The sequence below is a fragment of the Lissotriton helveticus genome, chromosome 12 (genome assembly GCF_964261635.1).
Source record: "Lissotriton helveticus chromosome 12, aLisHel1.1, whole genome shotgun sequence".
Taxonomy (NCBI): Eukaryota; Metazoa; Chordata; class Amphibia; order Caudata; family Salamandridae; genus Lissotriton; species Lissotriton helveticus.
The window spans coordinates 633848218-633865728 of record NC_136073.1 but is presented as its reverse complement, the minus strand read 5'-3'; the positions used below and the strand labels follow the sequence as shown (position 1 = coordinate 633865728).

Genomic DNA, 17511 nt, shown 5'->3' with positions numbered 1-17511 from the left:
GCTAGCCCTGCAGATGTAGTTTATGGCCACAGCTGTAAAGAATCACCCCTCTTCAAAGGAGTTATAGTAGATCAAGGCCCACACTCGATGAGATCCGTCACAGCAGAAGCGTTGCTATTATCTGAAAACCATCCTGTATTGTGATTGGGGAGGGGACCGAGCCTGAAGCGGAAGATTCCAGGGATGACTCTTTGTACATCAAAGTTTTTACAATTATGTGTCACATTAAAAATATATAGCACTCCGACAAAGTAGTAAGATTATAAAACTTTAATAATTTATAAATATATACAAGAAAACAAAAATAGTAATAACATATAAACATTTTTAGGGAAAAACAACGAAGTAGCGGTCGGCTGTGCGAATAGTCCCAACGCAGCACAACGTCCAGATTTCCGGCGTGGGGCGTCGCGGGGGGTGGGTCATCAGTAGCAAACTGTTGTGCGAATAGTTCCAAGGCAGCAGAACGCGCTGAAATCTAGATGACACTAAAGTGATGTCTAGTAAGTTGCCACCCAGCAAATAACGGCATGGGGCGTCGCGGGGGGTGGGTCATCAGTAGCAAACTGTTGCGCGAATAGTTCCAAGGCAGCAGAACGATGGCACCAAGGTGATGTCCAGTAAGTTGCCGCACTGGTTTTGGTATCCTACAATGCTGCTCCGAATAACGGCGCGGGGCGCCCCGGGGGAGGCGGTGAACGGGCCTCTCCAGGTGGAGTGTCATCTGTTGTAGTGGGGCGCCCCTTTACCGTTTCAGTTGCCATTCCGTCCGTTTTTGGTCCACTGTGTCAAAAGCCGCAATTCAGCTGAGTTGCGCCCACTCTTGCGGTGCAGCGATAGGCGGCTGTCACAGGACTCTCAAAATGGCGGCAGGCTGTTTCCTTTTTGGGCCTGGTCCACTGAAATGGCCCTGGGACACCTTGGAAATCGGACGCTTGTCTGCTAGGTCTTGGACCCCATTCTCGAAAGCGTCCCCTCCGCCTTGAGAATTCATCAAAAGTTTTGGGGGCTCCGACTCCTGCAGGCTTCTGGTGGGGAGCGGCTGCCATGATTGCTCGCGGAATGACCACGACTGAGCTACGAGATGGTGGTGCTCTCATGCTGACGCCAGCTTCAGTCTGAAACATCCAGAAACAAGGTGGGGCTTTCATCGTTTGGGAAATAAAAAAGTTTTCATCCAATGAAAAGTGTTGTTTTTAGGTCACATGATCAAGCCTTCCATCATTAGGAAACCAAAAGTAAAATGAACCAATGAAAAGTTTTATAAACAAGTCACATGACCTGTTATGCGGCATAGGGTGTAAAATGCGGAGAAAATACGTTGGCACGTGAGGCGGCGTCAGTAGCGGACCGATGTGCGAATAGGCCGAAGGCAACACAACGCGCCAAGATCCGGATGGCACCGAGGTGGTGTCCAGCAAGTTGCAGCACTGGTGTGGCCATCCTACAATGCTGAAAGTCGGCGTGGGGCGCCCCGTTGGCACGTGAGGCGGCGTCAGTAGCGGACCGATGTGCGAATAGGCCGAAGGCAGCACAACGCGCCAAGATCCGGATGGCACCGAGGTGGTGTCTAGTAAGTTGCCGCACTGGTGTGGCCATCCTACAATGCTGAAAGTCGGCGTGGGGCGCCCCGTTGGACTGTGAGATGGTGTCAGTAGCGGATCGATGTGTGAATGGGGCCGAAGGCAGCGCAACAATATTTTCGGAATAGAAGACACCACTAGGCGCTGAGATTCCAAGATCCGGATGGCACCGAGGTGGTGTGTAGCAAGTTGCCGCACTGGTGTGGCCATCCTACAATGCTGAAAGTCGGCGTGGGGCGCCCCGTTGGCACGTGAGGCGGCGTCAGTAGCGGACCGATGTGCGAATAGGCCGAAGGCAACACAATGCGCCAAGATCCGGATGGCACCGAGGTGGTGTCCAGCAAGTTGCAGCACTGGTGTGGCCATCCTACAATGCTGAAAGTCGGCGTGGGGCGCCCCGTTGGCCTGTGAGTTTGCATCAGTAGCGGACCGATGTGCGAATAGGCCGAAGGCAGCACAACGCGCCAAGATCCGGATGGCACCGAGGTGGTGTCTAGTAAGTTGCCGCACTGGTGTGGCCATCCAACAATGCTGAAAGTCGGCGTGGGGCGCCCCGTTGGCCTGTGAGTTTGCGTCAGTAGCGGACCGATGTGCGAATAGGCCGAAGGCAGCACAACGCGCCAAGATCCGGATGGCACCGAGGTGGTGTCTAGTAAGTTGCCGCACTGGTGTGGCCATCCAACAATGCTGAAAGTCGGCGTGGGGCACCCCGTTGGCCTGTGAGTTTGCGTCAGTAGCGGACCGATGTGCGAATAGGCCGAAGGCAGCACAACGCGCCAAGATCCGGATGGCACCGAGGTGGTGTCTAGTAAGTTTCCGCACTGGTGTGGCCATCCTACAATGCTGAAAGTCGGCGTGGGGCGCCCCGTTGGACTGTGAGATGGTGTCAGTAGCGGATCGATGTGTGAATGGGGCCGAAGGCAGCGCAACAATATTTTCGGAATAGAAGACACCACTAGGCGCTGAGATTCCAAGATCCGGATGGCACCGAGGTGGTGTGTAGCAAGTTGCCGCACTGGTGTGGCCATCCTACAATGCTGAAAGTCGGCGTGGGGCGCCCCGTTGGCCTGTGAGTTTGCGTCAGTAGCGGACCGATGTGCGAATAGGCCGAAGGCAGCACAACGCGCCAAGATCCGGATGGCACCGAGGTGGTGTCTAGTAAGTTGTCGCACTTCTGTGGCCATCCTACAATGTTGAAAGTCGGCGTGGGGCGCCCCGTTGGCCTGTGAGATGGCGTCAGTAGCGGACCGATGTGCGAATGGGGCCAAAGGCAGCGCAACAATATTTTCTGATTTGAAGACACCACAAGGCGCTGAGATGCCAAGATCCGGATGGCACCGAGGTGGTGTCTAGCAAGTTGTGGCACTGGTGTGGCCATCGTACAATGGTAAAAGTCGGCGTGGGGCGCCCTGTTGGCCTGTGAGATGGTGTCAGTAGCGGACTGATGTGTGAATGGGGCCAAAGGCAGCGCAACAATATTTTCTACAATATTTTCGGAGTAGAAGACACCACAAGGCGCTGAGATGCCAAGATCCGGATGGCACCGAGGTGATGTCTAAGTTGCGGACCGATGTGCGAATGGGGCCAAAGGTAGCGTAACAAGATTTTCTGTATGGAAGATACCACTAGGCGTTGAGATGCCAAGATTCGGATGGCACCGAGGTGATGTCTAGCAAGTTGTGCCACTGGTGTGGCCATCGTACAATGGTAAAAGTCGGCGTGGGGCGCCCTATTGGCCTGTGAGATGGTGTCAGTAGCGGACTGATGTGCGAATGGGGCCAAAGGCAGCGCAACAATATTTTCTGACTGACACCACAAGGCGCTGAGATGCCAAGATCCGGATGGCACCGAGGTGATGTCTAAGTTGCGGACTGATGTGCGAATGGGGCCAAAGGCAGCGTAACAATATTTTCTGTATGGAAGATACCACTAGGCGTTGAGATGCCAAGATTCGGATGGCACCGAGGTGATGTCTAGCAAGTTGGTGTGGTCATCCTACAATGCTGAAACCCGGCGTGGGTCACCCCATTAGCCTGTGAGATGGCGTCAGTAGCGGACCGATGTGCGAATAGGCCGAAGGCAGCACAACGCGCCAAGATCCGGATGTCACCGTGGTGGTTTCATAGTTGAGAGGCTCTTCATCTGCAGTGGGGCGCCGAGATCCGGATGGCACCGAGGTGATGTCTAGCAAGTTGCTGTACTGGTGTGGTCATCCTACAATGCTGAAATGTAGTGGGGCGCCCATTTACCGTTTCAGTTGCCATTCAGCTGAGTTTCGGCTGCTCTTGATGCTACAGCGACAGGCGGCTGCAAGAGGACTCTCAAAATGGCGGCCTGTTCTTTGGATTTGGGCCTGGTCCACTAAAATGGCCCTGGGACACCTTAGAACTTGGACGCTCGATTTTTTTTTCCTTTCCTGTACATGCAAAAAAAGGTAAATGCCCGGTACGTTACACGCTTCATCTGCCACGATGAACTCTCCAGAGGAACCGAAAAAAAATATAGTTGTGGTAACTATACCATGCATCGTCATATGGAGAGGTGGCACCAATTAATTATAGTGCTGCATAAAAGAGAGATTTGGAGGAGAACCCCTGACCTGCTAGTACATTCATCAAAGAAGTGGCACTGAGAGCTTCAGAGGCAAGGGAAACGGTCCCAAATATTTAGAAGAACTTTGGAAAGATTAAAATGACATGTTTAGATTGTGGTAAATTAATTTCATGTGGACAGATGAGTGTTACTCTAATAAATACAGCATATGAACATCATCATAGTCGATGGTTGGTAGAGACATTTTGACTATATCCTGGACCTGCCCGTCCTCGCCCAAAATGGCGCCGGAATAAATGGGACTCGTAACTCCTTGTTGTGTACTGGTTGCAGAACCTTGAAATCACGAGATACGTATGCAGTTTTGAAGCACATGGCGGGCGGGGACGAGAATTGATTGAATATTTCGACATCCCTATTGATATTAAGTTCTGATGTGTTATTGATTACTGTACTGTTGAAAGTTCGAATTAACGTCACCCATGGTACTTGCCCGCAAATGTATATCTAGATAATTTTATTGTAACTGGCCCTGTCGTATTTTAATTATAAAATGTACGTCCACCGATTCCGTAACTGTTAGACACCTTAGTTCTTGCAACCTAATGGCCCGCCCGTTACGTTCCTCTACAGTGTAAATGTCTATTCATCATATACGATTACAGTTTGCTCCGTGGCAGGCCCACGTGGTTATAGGCTCGTATTTGTATAATGAAATTTTCACAATAAAGGTTTTTAAAAGAAAACATGGTAGTAGTATATACATTGGTAAAGTTTTTAATAATAGTCACTGTTTTAGAATCATTAAAAGGCAAGTGAAATAAAGCAGACCAATTACATGAAGGGTAAAAGGTATAATACGAAGGAACGCAGTAAAGATAAATGGTCAAGGGCTGTTGTGTTTTCTATTCCTGCAACATAAAGTGATCTATAAGAATCTCATATTCAGGCGTATCGGCGACTAAGACAGCAGGTCGACCCTCTTTTGCTCAACGGCTCCGTCATGGGACGAAGAAACGCTCTTTTTCTCGAAAAAAGAATATATTTTACTTGCAGGACAGTTGTAAAATTTCCGGGAAAGTACATTAGCCTGGAACATTATAACATATATTTAAGAAAAAATTATGTTCGGAAGTAATTAAAAGCGTAATTTTTAGGTGATATGACCAAGGCTTTCATCATTAGAATGAGAAAAGTAAAATGAAACAATGAAAAGTTTTATTAACAAGTCACATGACTTGTTATGCTTACGTTACGCGCTGCGCGCCCCGGATGACTTCCGGATGCGCTAACGCGGCGCGTCATATGACGCATTACGCGACAACGCAGGTCCAGAATATAGTCAAAATGTCTCCACCAACCAGCGGTCGAAACACAACCCCTTTCAGCAGGCTAAATAGTTCTGTTAAATGACAACAGAAGGGACAGGCAACAAGAACCATCAGTCAAAGAGGGGAGGGCTAGTTCTTCTCTACCGGGTTACATTGGGGCGCTACCGGAACTGATCGAATTGGTAGTCTACAGTGTTTCTGGATGTTTCAGACTGAAGCTGGGGTTAGCATGAGAGCAGCACCATTTCGTAGCTCCGTCGTGGCCATTCCGCAACCAATCATGGCAGCCGCTCTTTATCGTTATTTTGGGCGGGGTGGGTGGCGGAGCCGAGCTGTTTTGCAGCCATCATTGTGTGGAGTTCAGTTCATCTCACTAGTTTTGTATTTGTCATGAGGGGTTGTTCCTAATGTTTCTATTTTAGCGAGGTCAAAAAGAGATCCCATTAGTGGCCTACTGATTTTGCTCGATTCCTTTTCTTTTTTTTTACACGATTTTTCGTTATCTGCAAAGACTAAACAGAGTATTGCGACTCTGTGTTTGTTTGTAAATAGAGAATGAACCAAAGAGAACTAATTCTAAAATAGTAAATACTTGGATAACAATCAATCAAATGGAGAGAGAAGCAGGCACGACGGATTACAACGGGGGCAAAGGCCTGCGTTAACTACCTTTCACTATCTGCAAAGAGAGAGTACTCCTAATAGAAATGAGGGGGGGGGGGCACCATTCAAAGCAGATCAGTGTGCATAAACACGAAAATGTTTTCACTTACCACGTACTTGACATTCGACAGCTTATGATATTTGCTAATAAAAAACCATTGAAATTCACTGAAAAAACCATAGGTTATAGACCATATATAGTTAGGAATTAGCATTTACAAAACCTTGAAAATTCACTGAAAAAACCATAGGTTATAGACCATATATAGTTAGGAATTAGCATTTAAAAAACCTTATTTTACTCACACAAAACCATTGAAATTCCATATATAGTTAGTTGCACTAACTATATATCGCGCACCCGCAATCCACTGCTGATCATGTCACATATTACATCATTCATGACATGGTCAGTGACATCACTGATGACATCTCAAATGACATCACTGATGACATCACTGATGACATCTCATTTGACATCATTCTTGTGCTAATACGATAAACCTCTTCAGACTCTAATATAACCTTAGATACACTCAGTGTATACAGACACTCACACACTGCCACTCATCCATGGAGTTACTCACACACCCAGTCAGTCATGCAAAGAAACAATCTCACCTCCATTTCTTCAACTATACAGTTAAACACACCTTACTTATTGAAACATATACTAACACATATTTACTCTCTTATACAATCCCTGATACAAGTTCACAATGATCGATACAACCACTCACTCATTCAGTGGCTCTCATGCACAGTTATTTATATATGCCAACTCTCACATGTACTGTGTTTAACATATGTACTTACTATGACATGTAGCATTGAGATATCCATTCACTCATCAATACACTCATGCACACAGTCAACTGCCCATGTAGCTGTTTCCACATGCAGTCTTGAACTCATACACCTAGTGAATAAACTGCTCACACATCTATGCATAGAGTCACACAACTTCCAGCCACCCCCACACAAACTCAATCTGCCATAGAAATACTTGGGCAACCAATTAATAACACATATAGCCTCTCGTATAGCTAATGATCAACACATGCAGCAGTTTACAGAACAACAGACATAATGATGCACAAATTAAGACAGTTTAGTCACTAACCCATGCACTCAGTGAGACACATTTAATCACTCACTCATACATTCAGTCATGCACCTACTAAATCCTTCGTCCAGACACTTATACATCTACTCATTCTTCAATATGTAAAACATATTTAAACTTCACAGAAACACACAGTCACTGGATGACGTCATCAGTGATCTCATCAGTGATGTCATTTGAGATGTCATCAGTGATGTCATCAGTGATGTCACTGACCATGTCATGAATGATGTAATATGTGACATGATCAGCAGTGGATTGCGGGTGCGCGATATATAGTTAGTGCAACTAACTATATATGGAATTTCAATGGTTTTGTGTGAGTAAAATAAGGTTTTTTAAATGCTAATTCCTAACTATATATGGTCTATAACCTATGGTTTTTTCAGTGAATATATATATATCTATATATATATATATATATATATATTCCGAATATTGTCGCTTTGGCAAAAAAAGAAGCAGTTCGCCAACAGTGTCCAGCAACAAAGAGTCGACCCAGAAGTGCTGGTGCAAAAGGTGGTTTAATTACGTGAAGCCAGCGCTGCCGCCATGACGCGTTTCGCCTCCAGGGATGCCTCTAAAAGACAAAGTCTGCCAAACATTGGTAACAAACAAAAAAAGAAAAGACAACCCGGTTCAGGGATTCTTTGTCTGTGGCCGCTGTAAAGCGTGTAGATTCAGTCACAGTACTAAAGAGATCAAGCTATCTGAAATGTGTGAACCCTACAAAATCATGAAACATGTTTCCTGTCAGACGGAATATGTGGTTTATGCGCTGAGATGTCCCTGCAATAAGTTTTATGTGGGAAGCACTATTAAACCGGCCAAAGACAGGGTTTTACAACACCTAAGGGCCATAAAGAATCATGATAAACAATACCCAGTGGCCAGGCACTTTGCCTCTCACCACCAAAGTAACAGCAATCTTCTCTCATTTGTGGTACTATACCAAGTACCCATAAGAGAGAGAGGTGGTAACAGATTGCAAGAACTCAGACGGCTGGAGTCTAGGTTCATAATTAAATACCATACTATGCAACCCCAAGGACACAACGGAGATGAGGCATTAGGGGTACACCTTGGATAAATATTGAATGTTGAATTGAAACCTATTTAGCCAGAGCTGCTTCAAAGAATCATTGTTTTTAAATGGTATGAATGTATAAAACACACACTAGTATGACCGATAATCACTGTATTTATTATTTTTTACAGGTACCGATATCATTAATTTTGGGAGAATGTGAGACAGCTCAGTCAAGACAGAAAGTGTGTGGCGCAATGTATCAAGTGGCAGTCTGTGGAAAGGAGCTATGATCCTAGAATCAACGTATGATTTTGCTTTATTTAGTGACTGACAAGAGCAAATTGTGTAGAATGGAATGATACATGCAAACCGGAAGGGATGCATCCGAACATTTTAGCCCACTTGGGCATAACTACACACAAGCACATGAGTATGATGATGTATCGTTATATGACTTAATAGCGATAAATATGCTGTAAGCACAGAGACCCTGGTGCAACAGTGATAATTCTGGACCCAATTTAACTCTATTGTTTGTACTGCCTTTATATTTAATTTAGGTGCTCTACTCAGATGCCAATAATTTATAAAGTTATTCAATGTGATTACCAATGTATATTGCAAAATGAAACTCGATAATTATATTGCCACGCACTACTGAAAAGCACTTTTGAATCTGTCTTCACAGCTCCAGATAAGAGATGAAATGGTAGTCTGTTGATTATGTTTATTGTGTACTAAGATCACATGACACACCTTTAAATGCTGGATGTAAACAGACACAATTACTCGTGAGCAAGGGAAGTGGTTCCCGAAACGCGTTGAGTGGGCTGTGAAATAAAAACACCAGTTTTTTTAACTTATTTGCTGGCCTGGACGTCGTTCTTTACGAAAAGGGAACGAGTGTGGTGGAATATATATATATATATATATATATATATATATATATATATATATATATATATACATATATATACATATATATACATACATATATGATACACCCCCCCCCGCCAGTCCTTGCAGCGGGGGGAGCATTCCACCCTTCTAGAGGGAGAAGACATGTAGTTACTGGTAAACCCGGTTAAAGTTAAACAGAGCCTCAGCATCACAAAATGGATGCTGTTGTCACAGACACAAGTCTACCCTCCTGCTGCTGGATGAAACTCTGGCAGGGGAGCTCTGGACAATAGGTTTTCTGTCCAGGCTTTAGTGTATTGGGGCAGGGTGGGTTGTATTCAGTGAATGCTTTTCAGACACTGCCTGGGGCACACAAAGTGCTCCATGCATTTCCCAGTTCAAACCGGTTGCTGGGGCACTCATCCCCAGCTCTGGCGCGAAACTGGACAAAGGGGAAGGGGTGTAACCACCCCCTCCCCAGGTCCACCCATAGGAGGGACCTTAGAGTTAGTCCAACCCCTAAACTTACTATAAGTATAGAACCTCAGTCCCTAGGACTTTAGATTACCCTGGATGAAACTCTGCAACATATATCTTGGACCTTCAACATTCCATATCGACTGGAAGACGGAAGAAATCTCCCTTGTGGTCAAGGAGTGACCACCCTGTTCAAACAGGCACCAACAGCATCTTTGCCAGTCTGCATTTTCGAGGCTCCCGCCAGATCCTGAAGAATCTGCGACACAGGACACAGATTTCTAGACATCTCTGAAGCTGACCCGAGCTCCCAGCAAAGCTGAGCCCCATAGCTGACATGAGAGATGTTTGGACCTGAACTCCTGGACATCCTGCATTTTGCAAGCTGTGCCTACTTACAGAGGTATCCTGAAGTTGTGCATTGGGGTGCTTGAAGCTCCATCCCCGAGCACCTTTTGCGCTGAAGCTCAGAGGCCCACACTCCACGAGTGTCCCGTGGGCCCGCTTTGTGCATTTCAGCATGACGCGTCTTAGCGAGTCCTAGTCCTTGCTGGTCTGCACCGAAGCCAATCTTGACATCTTGCATGGATTGCGTTTGCCAATGATCGTTGGGTCCAATCCGGATACCGACACTGCAGTAAACTAGATCCTGTGTGGGACAGCTCGAATCCAGCTCCTGGTCATCGTCAACGCCTCCTGGACTACGTGGCTGAAGAGACAAACTTCACCTTTTCACCTGAAATCACCCAACATTGTCTGGCAGCTTCCCACCGCCATCCTGGTCATTGGTAACTGACCCAGACTCTGTCCCTTCTGCTTTCAGGTTCTTCAGATCTCCGATCCACCCTTGGATCCACCCAGACACTTTTCCTCTGGTCGCCTGCAGCACTTCTTTGCAGCTCTCCATTGAAATCGACAACGAAACCCGACATCAAAAGACACTTATGCACCCGGCTTCCGTGGGTGAGGTAACACGAGTACTCTGGTAGTCTCAAGGGTATTGGTATCTAAAAGGATTCCATCGTAGTTATCCTAGAAGTTTCCTTAAATTGTAAATTTGTAACTTGTTCGTTATGTTATGTTATGTTATGTTAGGCTGTATTTATAAAGCGCACTGACACCATAAGTTTCCTGGCACTGAGAGAGTGCAGAGGTCGCGGCAAGGCAGGCTAACCGGATTTAGAGAATAGCCAGGTTTTTAAGATCTTTCTGAAATTCAGTAGAGAGCTACTGGTCTTAATTGAAAGAGAAAGGGGATTCCACAGCTTAGGTGCCAGGTGAGCGAATCTACGGCCACCTAGCTTCTGGAGTTTGATGGTGGGGACGACCAACAGATGACGGTAAGTCGACCGGAGATTGCCGGCCGGCCGGCGCTTCACTATGAGAGCTTTCAGGTAGTCTGGCTGTTGCAGTAGAGGGCTTTGAAGATTATGCAGCCGGTCTTGAAGGCGGCCCTCTGTTCGATTGGTAACCAATGCAATCTGCGCAGCAAGGGCCTCGCTGATTGCCATTTCGGGGTTTTATGAATTAGTCTTGCTGCCTGGTTTTGCACGATTTGAAGACGGCGGAGCAATGACTGTGGCAGGCCAAGGTACAGGGAGTTGGAAAAGTCCAGGCGGGATAATACCAGGGAGATCACAACCTGCACCAGCGCCGCATGCGAGAGCAGGTGGGAGATCTTACAGATTTTGTGCAGCTGGAACATGCTAGATGGAATCACTGCCCCCACCTGAGCTTTGAGGGAGAGATCGGAATCGATAATTACCCCAAGGCTCTTCACCGAGTCAGAGGGTGCGGGGGAAGGGCCTAGCTCGCTTGGCCAGAACTGTGGGCCCCAATATGCCGCGCTGTTGCCTGGCAGAATGAGCTCCGTTTTCCCTGGGTTGAGCTTTAATTGGTTGTGATTCATCCACTGCTGTATGTGGAGCATCACAGCTTGGAATTCTGCTGCGGTATCGGGGAAATCTAAAGGAAAGATGATTTGCAGATCGTCAGCGTAATTGAAAACAGTGATCTTCCACTTCTTTAACGAGTGGATCAGTGGCCGGAGGTACAAATTGAACAATAAGGGTGAGAGGGAGGATCCCTGAGGGACTCTGCATGCCGTAGGTGCCTTAGTAGCAGTGAAGGGGCCCAAACGAACCGATTGTACTCTGCCCGAGAGGAAGGACTTAATCCACTCGAAGGCAGGGCCCTGGATGCCAGCCTGTCGTTTCCCTTAGAAAGTCAATGGTAACCCGCAGCTGTGTTTAGACACTGCACGCGACTCGCCTCTAAAGACTTAGCCTGCAGGCTGCTCTCCACAGCTACCCCTAGGATAGCTTTCTATAAGGTTGACTTTATAACCAACCATCAATAAGGGTCGTTTGGACTGGTGCAAGGTGTCTCACTAGAGTAGTGGACATCATATACCAGGCCAACTTCTCACAGGGAGTAGGTGGGTGTGGCCAGATCAAGGTGCGGAAAGAGTGTGACAGGGTAACAGGTGTTGAGTGAGGTGGAGGGTAGAGCGAGGAAGGGGTTTAGTAGGAGCTGAGATTGGGTGGGCTCAGTAATGAGTAAAAGTGGTTTTAGAGGAGCATAGATAGATGGGTGGGGTCCCAGTGACTAAAAAGGCATTCCTAGATGGAGTAGGAGGCTGGGGCACTCATCAAGAGGAGGGATCAATGTGAGCACACTTTCAGTGGTTCCCTCCACAGTTGGCTCAATTACATAGGATGCGCCTTATGGTGGGGAACCCAACCTTTTTTTGCGACACCTCCCTAGATTCCTTGATTTCGGGGGGGGGGGCAGCATTAAAAGGGGCTTGGGGTGTATTATGAAGTGTGTAGGGGGCACAGAAGGACACAGCTTCTGGGTGATTTTTTGAGGGCTAACCATAGTTTTTATTGCTCCCCTCCTCCATTATGGGGTTTATCCCAAAAGAATAGGGAAAACAAGGGGGCTAGAGGACAAACGGGTTTGTTACAGTTCATATTACCAGCCACAGGGGGGCACCATAGTATCTTACTGTGTTATGGTATTGGAAGATACAACAAGGAGCATTTGGTGGTATTTTTTGCAGGGGAGGGGGCTTCCTAAGATTTTACTACCTCCCCTCCCCCGGTGTGGCATGTTATAGGTACCCTTGGGAAATTTTGATCGAAAACAGATGGTATAGAGATTCCTGCTATGAAATCTGGGAGCACTAACATTTGTTAAATGAAGGGTGGCAGTTGATCAGATGAATGGGACAGGGAAATGATACCTGTGGCAATTGGTTGTATGGGCCACAGAAAATAATCATAGCTTGCAAATAGGCAGTGGTCCATGGACTGTCAGTGTCTGTAGAGAGTTTGGTGTGTTCTTCAATTTATTTGTCCTGATTATGTCCACTCATATGCCGACGACACACAGCTGGCGGTTACTCTCAGCGGGGATGCGGAAGTAGATGCCCCCAGGTTTCAGGATGGATTGAAGGTGGTGGCTAGCTGGTTGACAGGGAACTGTCTCCAGCTGAATGCCACTAAAACAGAAGTTATGGTTGTCGGTAGGGGAGCGGAACTCTGGGGTGATCAATGGTGGCCATCTGAGCTGGGACCATCTCCGGCGCCGGTTCTGGAGCTGAAAAATCTGGGAGTGTGGATAGACTCGGGTCTGACTTTCGTTGGACATACTAAAAGAACAGCGGCTGGTTGCTTTGGTCTGTTGAGAGGCTTAAGACCTGTTCTTAAGTACTTTGATGCCCCAACCAGACAGTTAGTAATCCAGGCCACTGTCATCTCTCGCCTGGATTACGCGAGTTCTCTTCTCGCCGGGGCCAATCAGGCCGAGCTTACTCGATTACAACGGGTACAAAATGCCGCAGCCAGGGCGATTGTCGGCCTCCCTAAATTCTGCTCGGTGGCGAACGTTCTTCGCTCCCTACATTGGCTCCCAATAAGGAAGCGTATTCTTTTCAAGGTACTCTGCCTGGCTTTTAAGATCTTGAGAGGCATAGGCCCTGAAATCCTGTCTGGCTCTCTTTCCCTTTATGTCCCTACTCGCACTCTTCGCTCCCAGGGCCAGGCCCTGGCTGTAGTCCCCAGATACAGGCTTTGCCGCATGGGCGGCCGCTCCTTTGGTGTAAAGGCGGCATCAGCCTGGAACTCTCTCCCGGTGGAATTGCGCCTGTTAGAGGATCTTATGGCTTTTAGGAAAGCCTTAAAAACATTCCTGTTTTAGTCTCTAACCCCCAGCCTGTGTTATGTATTTTAGAGTAGTCCTCCCTGGTTCCCCTTTTTTAGCTGTGTTATGTTTTTTATGCACTCCCTTGTCAAATGCGCCAGGACGCTCCTTAGTTGGAGTAGCTGTGCGCACAATAAAAACCAATAACATAACATAACATAACATAACATGTTTGGTATGATCCACAGAGGAAACTCCAGGCCTATCTGTAATGTAGCAAATATAGTTATGATTTAAAGAAGTGTAGTCTGAGTGAGCTGCGAGGGGCTGTACAGAGCAGTAAATGCCTCTATACCCGAGCAATGTGCATCCAACAGGATATTTGAGACTGAACAGTGGGAGATGCAGCTAGGATACTGACGGTATGTAAATGGAGGGTACATAGCAAGGGTGTTTGTTGTCACTCAAAGGATTGAAACTTCGTTGGTGCACTAGCAAAGCTGGGGTTCCAGGAGAGAAAATTTGAATGGTAATGAGATGGTGCAATCCAGAGGTCAAAAAAGGTGTCAGAGACACAGACGTTTGGGGATCCTGGTCCCACAGTGAGGGGGTGGCCAGAAGTTCCTGTTAAAGATTTCTGTCCAACGGTGACCAAATGTTGTGCAGCCTGGCTTCCTCTGTAACCTTTCCCCAGTATCTTTCTATCCTGCAGTTGGCTGGAGCAAGCTTCCCAAAGCTTTTCTTGTCCTCATTCCCCCAAAGGAGTGGCAGCATTTTGGGCCTCAGGATACTCTCAGAAGGTGCGGTACTGACCTTCTGGGAAAAACCTCACTAACCATGCATATTTATGCACCAAACATTGCAAATCCTTACACCTGCAAAGCCTCATATCAAACTTGTCATCTTTAAAGTGGTATAAGTGTTTTTATTTGAGGGCAATATTAATCTGTGCTTCCTCTCCCATCTGAGGACTATGGAAGTGCTGTTCCTCTCTCACATGTCCCTTCAAAGAGACAGATGACACACTCACAAAGTTACTCAGCAATTATTTACACATTGACACTTTCATCTTGCTGTTTACCTTCCCAAAATTTCCCCCTGCAGCACAAATACAGGCAAGCCATTGTTCATTACTCATTCCCTCAGTCATTCCAGTCCTTCACTCTGTAGGCCCTATAACACCAACTTGAACAAGAAGTATGTCAGCTAGCAGAACAAAAGCCTTGGGGCCAGATGTAGGTAAATACCATTTACTGATTCTAAAATACCGAATTTTACCGATTCGGTATTTTAGAATGGGTAAATGGTATGTAGGTATTAATTTGGTAATTTTTACTGAATCTGTAAAATTCGGTAAATACTGATTCGGTATTTACTGAATCGGTATTCCCCGTTCATTCCTATGGGCCTCCAGGCCCATAGGAATGAATGGGGAAAGGGGGGAAGACCTACAAGGGTGGCAGGGTGTCACATTGACACCCTGTTGCACCCCTGAATAGTGCATGGGTGCACTTGTGGCACACATGCATGCCCTAAGGGCATGTATGTCTGCCACATGGCACTGTTTAAAAAGCACAAAACGGTTTTCGTTATTTACCACCAACTTGTAATTGGAGGTAAATAACGAATCCTCACAGGTGAAAAGCACTCACTTGAGTGCTTCCTACATCTCAGATTCGGTAATTTACCGAATCGGTATTTAAGAATTCGGTAATTTACCGAATTCTTAAATACAGATTCGATAAATTACCAAATCTGAAATGTAGCCACCTACATTCCAAATGCCTAATACCGGTCAGTAAAGGCCGAAATTCGGTAATTTCGGCTGTTACCGACCGGTATTAGGGTTCCTACATTTGGCCCTTGGTGAGCTATTATGTTCATTCTGCTGCCCTCTAGTAACGCCACATGGCAACTGCAGCATAATAATTGGACTGGAAAGAGGGCTTTCCTATGCAAATAATGTCCTCCCAGGCTTACTTTCTTCTGAGACGGAAGCCGGCTTTGCGCCGTGATACTGCCTCTAACACATGGTTTGTCAGCAAATACAAAAGCAGCCTATTTATCTTAGACTAACGATTTGCCACTCGAAGTCCGCACATGCTGATGTCACCATTGTAGGAGAGTAGGGTCTGCTTCCTATGGTTACCCCCCACTTTTTGCTGTGATTCTCTGTTTTTTCGACTTTAGTCTGGCTGTGGCCCTGCCAATCAGGCCCACAGCCTATCTGTTCTCTCTCTAAATTGATACCATGTACTTTAGGTACATAACAGATTGGTTACTGGGTCACCCTTGTGAGCCCCTGTATAGTGTACCCTAGGTTCCCAGGGCATAGGTGCACCCTAGGCCTACCAGGGGCTGCAGCATGTATTGTGCCACCCCTGGTTTGCCTTCCAAACTGACACCACAGGTCTGTCCACACAGCCTAGGTAAGATGGTGTAATCACCCCTTACTTAGATACAGTATATCTATATCTACCTTATATATAGACACATAGTAACCTAGAAGCCACTCCTATGGCAGGCCTTAACAATCCTGGAGGTAGAGTGCTTGGTTTTATGTGAGAGGGTGCCCTAGCATGAGCTGAGCCCCTCTGCAGCTTTCTGAACCATCTCCTTATAGCTGTTCTATGATATAGCCATACCATATACTCTTAAGTGCATTATAATCCTTGCGGTTAATGCTAACTTTGGTTTGTCTTTATCAAAACATGTTGTGTACGGTGTCAAACACTTTGGAATACTACCCCTCTCCCCACCAGTTCTGGTGGTGGGGGTAGCATTCCACCCTTCTAGAGGGAGAAGACATGTAGTTACTGGTAAACCCGGTTAAAGTTAAACAGAGCCCCAGCATCACAAAATGGATGCTGCTGCCTCAGACAAGAGTCTGACCTCCTGCTGCTGGATGAAACTCTGGCAGGGGAGGCCTGGACAATAGGTTTCCTGTCCAGGGAGGTTCTGGCACCTCCCCAGACAGGCTTTAGTGTATTGGGGGGAGGGAGGGCTGCATTCAGTGAATGCTTTCCAGACTCTGCCTGGGGCACATAAAGTGCTCGATGCATAGCCCGGTTCAAACCAGTTGCTGGGGCACTCAGCCCCAGCTCTGGTGCGAAAATGGACAAAGGGAAAGAGGTGTAACCACTCCCTTCCCAGGTCCACCCATAGGAGGGACCTTTCAGGTAGTCCAACCCCTAAATTTAGTATAAGTGTAGGAGCTGTGTCCCTAGGACTTTAGATTACCCTGGACGAAATTTTGAAACATATATCCTGGACCTTCGACATTCCATTTCGACTGGAAGATGGAAGACATCTCCCTTGTGGTCAAGGAGTGACCACCCTGTTCAAACAGACACCACAAGCAACTTTGCCAGTCTGCATTGTCGAGGCTCCCACCGGAACTCGAAGACTCTGCGACACAGGACACGGACTTCCAGATATCTCTGACCCGACCTTCGTTTCCAGCAAAGCTGAGACCCGTGGTGGACACGAGAGACGTGGGACCGGAACTCCTGGACATCCTGCATTTTGCTAACTGCATCGACTCCCGAAATAACTCGCAGTTGTGCATTGGGGTACTTGAAGAACAGCCCGAGCACCATTTGCACTGAAGCTCAGGCCTCCACACTCCATGAGTGTCCAGTGGGGATTACTCTTGCATTTCAGCTTGACGTGTCTTCCCGGTTCCTAGTCCGTTTGCTAGTG

The 17511-nt window shown here is 46.9% G+C and overlaps 1 long non-coding RNA gene across 1 annotated transcript in view; it reads left to right on the top strand.

Moving 5' to 3' along the window:
- The window catches only part of LOC144798397 (uncharacterized), a 36022-nt gene extending 27345 nt beyond the window's left edge, over positions 1–8677 (top strand). Inside the window, exon 3 of the long non-coding RNA XR_013603532.1 lies at positions 8475–8677. This is a non-coding gene — a long non-coding RNA (uncharacterized LOC144798397). The remainder of the gene's footprint in view (positions 1–8474) is intronic.
- The last annotated feature ends 8834 nt before the right edge of the window (positions 8678–17511 follow it).